Source organism: Lepisma saccharinum, chromosome 3, assembly GCF_977018435.1.
Source record: "Lepisma saccharinum chromosome 3, izLepSacc3.1, whole genome shotgun sequence".
Taxonomy (NCBI): domain Eukaryota; kingdom Metazoa; phylum Arthropoda; class Insecta; order Zygentoma; family Lepismatidae; genus Lepisma; species Lepisma saccharinum.
This window is the reverse complement of record NC_139231.1, coordinates 9080221-9088723: the sequence shown is the minus strand read 5'-3', so window position 1 is coordinate 9088723 and position 8503 is coordinate 9080221.

The following is an 8503-nucleotide window of genomic DNA, read 5'->3' as shown; positions in this document are numbered from 1 at the left end:
CTGTATTAACAAAAATAATTCAATAAGAGATAATACGTTAAAAAACAATAGAATGTGTACTTACCTTAGAGCCATGAACAATGCTTGTACAATGCTATTGAGATAGCATGTGTTGCCTATGTTGATTAGACCTCGGTAGGTTTGGATTTTTTGTAATACTTGGGGGGCTTCTAAGTTCTTCACTTTGGTCTGTAGATAACCATAAAAGAGAAAGTTACATGTAAATGTATTTTAATTATGGTTTGAAGTTTATAATTGAACTAATTAGTTAGGGGAGACCAGGGCAAAACGATCCCCCGGAGAAAGACGATTATTCCTAATTTTCTGCTTGCCACTGGCGTACGCAGAGTTGGAGGAAGGGGTTACAGACTCTCAGAAAATTTTGAGAGTCGATTCTTTTCAAATATAAGCAGTAAAGAACTCTGGTAAATCCAAGGAGGTAATTGAAACTCTACTTTACAATAACCCCCGATTACAATTATTTGTCTTTGAACAATCTTCAAGACGGCGGTTAAAAATGCTGTTTATGAAATATTTCGTACTGCATTCTAACACCTAGAACGCAGCTATGTAATGTTGCTGCCAACTGACAGACTAACCAAGTCAGCTTCATGAGGAGACATGTAGCTACAAAGTGGTTCGGACCCTAGTTTAAATTGTAGATTGTTACGCCCTTGCACATTTTCATAAGAATTCAAAGTGATTAAGTGAGGAAAGTTCATGAAGCTGGCTTGTAAACAGATTTACCAAATGAACTTAACTTTGCCAACCAAACGTGTACTCACCAATCATGATATTATTGATCAAATGAACTAACCATTATGTGATGCCCTTGTGGATAAAGCTTGTTTGAAAAATATATTTTACTTTATTATGTAAATGTAAACGCGCCAATCAAGATATTATTGATGTTAATGAACTAATCTTTTGCTGATTAGCAAATGGAGGAACATTTAAAGTTGTAATTTCCTCAATATCAGAAGATTCGTCAACCATGTGAAAGGATTTGTTAACTTAAAAGAGCATATCATGTCAATTCTCCTTGTAAATTTCGCAAAATTAAACTATGTATTTTTAGAACATTTGTATGTAATAAATCCAAATAATGTATAATAAAATTGCTAAAAGGCAGAGGTTCAAGGCTGCGAGCATTAGTATTAATACCCCGTTAATTTAGGGCAGTTTTGAGTTGGAATGTTAACCTGGATCTCAGGCAACAGTTGGGATTGCTCGACAACCATAGACGTAGTTAGGTATAGGTAGGTGCTATGGGGGGCTAAGCCCTCAGAACCAGACATTAGTCTCCCCAGACGCATGCAACATATGCCCAAAAAAGTAAGGGGAGAGAAACTGCACAAACATTAGAAAATTCATCATGAAACTTTAATGTGCTACTCTTGTGGTGTGTCAGTGGCACTTATTTTTATGTTCAATGATTAAATAATAGCATTTATTTTACAGATTAACGATTGACATTGCTTTTATGATATTTTCTTTTGTTCTCCATAAAAGTTAAAGTGGATGTGCATTTTATGGGAACACCGGACAAGGTTTCAAATAAAATATATCACTCTTATTTATCTTTATATTCCACCTGGAGTGCATGAACACAACACTGTCACATTCAAACAAAAGCGGCATCCAGCATAAACATAAATGAAGCCTTAAAACAATGAGTTTCTACAATTGGTTTTCCCCCCTAAATATTGAAAAGAGAAGCTGTCACTGTTTGATTGAGTTTGATTTCAAGTCCACTTCATACATAGAAATGCTAATTGGGCTGGACTTACAGTTTAAAGTGCGATCAGAACACCTGTGTGCCATCGAGTATCAATCACGGGACCCCTTGATTAGCTGTCATTGTAGAGACTTGAATTGTTTGATTGAGTTGGTGTTTTAAGTCCACTTTGTGTACAGTAAGGATAATCGGGACTGGACGTACAGTATAGAGTGGGATCCAAACCACTATGTGCCTCCACCGGGTGTCGAACCCGGAACCTCTTGATTACAAGGTGACGACGCTACCACTGCGCCATCGAGACTTCATTAGAGTAACAGTTTTGGTGGGGAAAGGCGTCAGAACAAAATAGTGAAGTTAGTTCCTTTGGATGTGCATTGCGTGCAGGACATGTAAAAAATGTACGCCTGGATGTCACATGAATGTAAATATGTCGCGATCGTGAAGATGCAATTTAATTGTGCGTAATTGCTTTATTGATTATGATCACTACAGTTCATTAGTGATATCACTACTTTTTTCATTTGGTGGGGAAACATTCAGAAGTTCTGAGAAAATTGGTTTCGACATGCCCCATGAGCTCATCAAAGCGAAAGCAAGAAAACTCATCCAGATTTCAAGAGTTTGCTGTTCTATCAGGCACCGAACCAACAGACTATCAAGAGGGTAAAAAACTGCGTTAAAGAATTCTCGAGCGACTGTGCACTACAGACTTTCAGATGCCGTCACCAATCACATTGAAACTTGATTTTCGGAAGACAGTTTACACATTGCTCATGAAATTTAATTACGATAGTTCAATAGCTTTCAAGCCAAGTTGTAGTGAAATCAAGAAGATGCAATGTTTCGTTGTAAAAAATAATCTAAATTGCCTGTTACTTTAAATGCATTGCTGCATTATAATTTGTTCATTACAATGAACGTACCCATTAACATTATAACATATACTAAAATTACAGTTCTTTCTTCTGAAGAAGGAATGTGTTATTTAATAAATATGTAACCATTCATAATAGTGTGTTTATTCCTTTCATGAAAGTGACACTGGACATCAACATAATTCCATTTCTTTTGGATAAGACATGTGGAGATCATCTGTTTCCCAAAGAGAATGCCCGTGGTAATTTTCGTCATGGATAAAGGCACGCATAATGTTAGCCCCAGTTAGACCCCCAAGTGGACTGACGAAACTCCGCCTATGTCGACAACCTCCTTCAAAACTTACTGTCTGGATATCTAGGCAGACGTATCGGGATACTACCGATACCGAGACTTTTCTAATGCGGTCTATGAAAGTACATCGATACAAGGAAGGTCTCTGAGTACAGGTCGAGGTGTTGAGGATCACAGCACTTCCATACGTCCTAGCTTGGCCTCTCTGTTCCGTCCGTCGAGCGAGTATCTATTTATCTTCGTTTATCAATTTATATCAAAATTAACAACCATACCCAAGCTACAATGATCCACTTCCTGCCGAACAGATGTAGCGGGGGCTAGTTGCAACAGGGGTGCGTTGCAACACTGTTAATATCTCCTCAACGTGAAGAGTTACGAGAACGAACTTGCCCTTCGCGCATGAGCATTTTGTGGAGGAAGAAACGTTCTAGATTGTTGGTGCACTCGAGCTAATAACAGTTACAGGAAATAAGAATTATTGTTTTCAGACTAGATGAGTAAAATTTCAATAATTTATTTTGAAGTGACTGGCGACTAGGACACGTAACTGTCGTTGACTATGTTGCTATTAATGATACACATGTACTTTCACCTATTAAAGAATAACAGCCATGTTTACAATGAGATTCATGTTGAAGACATTTTCGTCCTTTTGTTAAGTAAAGTGGGTGAGGGGTAAGTTGCAACAGGTGGAAGGGAATGAGTGCAGTGTATAAGGTGTGACGGGTGGGCACATTTCAAGAAATGTGCGAAAGAGGATGCGTTTTATGTCTGTCATTATTGTTTCTCAGATTAAAGAAAGTTGTTCAGACGAATTGTCATTCTCATTAAGCTTGTTGCCATGCAGTGTGCGCATGCGCAGTGTGAGTCCGAGTAGAGTCGTGAGACGACGTATGTGTGTTGTACGGCTCGTCATATTCGTGTACATTTGTGAAGAACTCTTCATTATATTCAGTGTTATTTACGTGCTTCATGTTATTAAAGTATAAGTTAATCTACATATATGTTTCATTTGCACCAGAGTGAACTGACATACGCGAAACCACACACCCAGGAACTAGGAAGCTATTCAAAAGTGTTTCTTTTGTTTGTATACTCTTGTATCTAGCGTACATTTATAAACCACAAATATGCTAAATTTAGGTCTAGGCCTACTTGAAGTTTAAAATATTGTTACAATGTCAGCATATGTTGAACAGTTTCTAACATAATATTCATATCGTTTTTTGTATCATTTGTTAAATAAATTAAGATTTTTGTTCTTACTTTTATTTATGTTTGCAAGTGTTGCAATATGCCCCATGCGGGGCAAGTTTCAACAAAAGTTAGGTGTTTGAAAATTTTAAATTTCCAACAAAAGTACAGGAGTGTCGAGGTTCTGAAATTTTCTGTGCAAGTGGAATGTATCCCGCCTTTCAACTACAAAGTTCGTGGACGTAGAAAAGCAAAAGTTATACAATTTTTTGAAGTTGAAAATTTTGAAAGTGTTGTAACTAGTCCCCGCTTCCCCTAAGTATCCTGGTGTGAAAATAAACATTTACAGTCAAAACTATATCCAGTGGTTTGACTTCTTTTACACCTACCCTCAAGATAGATTTCAGTGTAGACCATTACAGTCCATATGCCCTGACTACAGGAGTAGAGGGATAGAAGGGTTACCAGGAACGTAACAAGATACAGTCCCGAATAGCCTCTCTGTGCATAAAGTGGACTTAAAACAACAAATCAAGCAAATCAATGTTTATAGAAATTAAATGCTTTCATCCATGTATTTAATGCAAGCACATCTAACACATCAATTAGGTCTCCATGGAACGTTTCATGAAACTTAGCATGTACCCAGTGAAAATTTTGGGACTATAGGCAGACGCAAAACGTTCCCCATACAAACGCCGTGCTGATTGGCTATTACTTCCTGTCTCGCCATAAATGAGATGGATGTCTGCCAGTTCCTCTGCGGTGTATGCGGCCATCCCTATTGCTGGTTATCTGCCGACCCGTAGACGACGAACACTAGTGCACTGTACACAATGTGCCCTGCCTAACGATAACACCTAGCAGTGCCTATTGCGAGGTTTGCCCAATTCGTCAAGTTCACGTCCTTTCCACTCGTACGTATTCAACAGCAAACGTGTGATGGTAACCTGATGCTGATATCGCAGTAGGGGAGACCGGGGCACATTGTCACAAGGGAAACGTTGTCACAGTAGTAATTCTGAGAATAGCCTAAACGTCAGCGAGCTGGTGCTTCTTTCTCTTTTACCCACTAGATTTCACTCCCAACTGTACTCGTTTAAAGGTGCGCGGGAAACACGTGGCTGAGTCAGTTGAGCTTTGTCTGTTTTCAGTGCTTCAGTGTAAATTTTTTGAGTCCTGGAATTTTCCTACTGTGTGTTCGTGAAAGCGTGAGCGGTGAGTATTTTCGTGTGTGTTATGTAGGTTAGAAATAGAGCTTCATAATGTGATACTCTGAATGCGCTTAATCTTATTGTTTGATACAGATATTTTTTTAAAAAAAGAGGAACGACGACGCGTGGGGCAAGTTGTCACAAATAAGACGGGGCATGTTGTCACTGCGACAATGTGCCCCACTGTGTGTTAGTCATGATACAAGTGGTGTATTCCTCTTTTAATAAGTGGTTCTCTTGCTTCGCAGATGGTGAGAACATACAAGAGAAAGACTGAGAAACCTACTGGCTGCAGCAAGACGGGTGCTTTCCTGCCGGAAGAAAACTACTGTGTTAGCGCCCCTAGCGGGAAACGCCAAAGTCAAGGTCTAGCTACGTACAAATATCGACAATACAACATCGCGAACAAAAAATCGCCCACATTACATCGCCCAGGTCGCCCGTGCTAATCACTCCATAAAACCTTTCCGTACCCCTATGACTTCAACAGACCCATTCGCTTTGTTTAGGAATCCCTCGCGCATCAGCTTCACACATCTTCCATATGCGTTTTTGAATAGAGCATGCCGCATTTCGTTGTGGAACGCCCTGCGCCGCGGTCATATGGTTGGCTGTTTTGCCACTATTTCCTTGTAAACATAATTTTCGCGCTTTTTCCCACTTCAATAAATCCGAATAGGTGCCGTTTTCGGCATCTCGTCACTTGAACTTCTGTGTTTATTTTCACTTGTAGAATCACCTCCTATATACAGGGTGTTGCAAAATACCTGTTACAACGCTTGGGAGGTGATTCGACAAGTAAAAACAAGGAAAAAATGCCATGTGAAAAAATGTCGAAATCGGCACCGTTTTCGAGTGACAGGCGTGCGAAAATCGCCTCACACCATGTTTATAGCACAATAACTCAAGAAGGAAGAAAGATATCAATGTCGGAATAAAATAATACAAACAAAATCGTACCTGACGAATACAATGGTGCAGCAATTGAGGCCCAGTGTAAATTGCGCAAGGGGACTCTCAAAGAAAGTGGGGAATACCCTGATGGAAAATACAAGAAATTTACTACTATCTTCTACAGAATGTTGAGATCGGAATGTGGCTAGTAAAAAATGACGAAGTATGTCCACATGTCCCACTACTGCTGGGACACCGTCCCACACCCGGGAAATAGGAAAAAAACTGCAAATCTCCTGTTGTACACGGTTCACATTGCGGTACGAAGAAGAAAAGAAACCAATTTGTCGCATGTCCCACTACTGCTGGGACACCATCCCAAATGGAAAAAGATACGGGAAAATCATAAAAAAACGTTTTCAATCCCTTAATGTTGACACACTACTTTGCAGTACGAAAAACAAAAGTTAAACAATGGCCACATGTCGTCAGGCTGTACATACTACAACAGAGCCCCCCAAAGAGGTCCTCAGCACTTTCCACAGGGGTTTCATGCACGAGCCTTTTCATTTCTCCTCACACAAAGAAATCCAGTGGTGTGAGGTCGAGGGAACGAGGTGGCCACGGTAAAGGTCCACCCCTGCCAATCCAACGATCGCCGAGAATATCGTTGAGTAAGGCCCTAGCTCCCCGTTCGAAATGTGCGGGGGCGCCGTCGTGTTGAAACCAGATACGTTGTCTACCTGCCAGTGGCACGTTTTCCAAACGTTCAGGAAATACGTCATGTAGAAACACCCGATAATTCCCACCACACAAATTAGAGGGCAAAATGTACGGGCCTATCAAGTGGTCACCTACTACGCCACACCACACATTCACTGCGAACCTATGTTGATGATGGCGCACAATGATTGCATGCGGATTCTCCATATCCCAGACGTGGCTGTTGTGGCTATTGAACATGCCGTCCCTGGTGAACATTGCCTCATCGGTCCACAAAACTATTGTTGGGAAATCTGGAATGGCAAGAGTTTGTTGCACCTACCATTGGCAGAAATCCATGCGTAGGGAAAAGTCCGTGGACAGTATGTGGTGCACCTTATGCAATTTGTATGGGTGCAATCCCTCCTCCTGAAGAACGCGGAACACATTGCTATGGTGGGTTTGTTGCGTACGAACAATGACACGTGTGCTGTTGTCAGGACGGTCTCGTATCGCGTCCAACACGTCATCTCCAAATAGTAAAGTGTGCACAGTGCGGGGTTTTCCACAATCCCACCTACGGGGTAGTAGAAATCCAGTTTCACACAGTCGAGCATCAAGTCTTTGAAAGAGTGCATGTGCTCGTAACCGCCTATTAGGAAAACGTTCGTGATACGAACGCCGTGCTTCACGCCTGTTTCGGTTTGCCTCTCCATAAACGAGATGCATATCAGCAAGCTCGTGGGTAAGTAGTGTAATTGGATTGTTTCTACGCCGTACTTAGTAGGTATCGCCTTTTTTTACCAATTGAATATCACTTTTTGACATATTTTGACAATTTTTTGTCGATGTTTTAGCGTTTAGCAATGTTTTTAGTACAATTTTCACTATACTCATTTTTCCCCCACTCGTACTTGGTAGGTATATTATGATCTTACGTGATACAACTTAACCTATCCTTTTTTTACGATTATTTAATTTTTTTTACGATCCTAAGTGATATAACTTAACCTATCATTTTTTTATTTATGCACTGTTTGAACGTCATTATTTGAGGATCATATTTTGTAGGTATTTTTTTTTATCAATCGAATATAAGTTTTTGACATATTTTGACAATTTTTTGTCGATGTTATAGCGTTTAGCGATGTTTTAGTACAAATTTTCACTGCACTCATTTTTTCCATTTATACTTGGTAGGTATATCACGATCTTACGTGATACAACTTAACCTATCTTTTTTTTACGATTTTTTAATTTTTTTTACGATCCTAAGTGATATAACTTAACCTATCATTTTTTTTATTTACGCACCGAACTAACCTACAAGGGACTCTGTTTGTTTTAATATTTTAGTATTATAAGGTTTTCACAAATTTTATATAACCTAAAATGTGTTGGATGTTGATTTTTAGTATGTGGCAATTTTTTATGAATTTTAAAACTGCTCCGTGACCCTTTCGTTCTTCACGTCGTAGGCGAAGGACTTCTCCGCAATCAGGATGACACTGCATAGGGTATCCTCGGGCAAGGCATTGTGGAACTCGCAAACACCCACTCTACAAAAATTCTACTATATGATTTT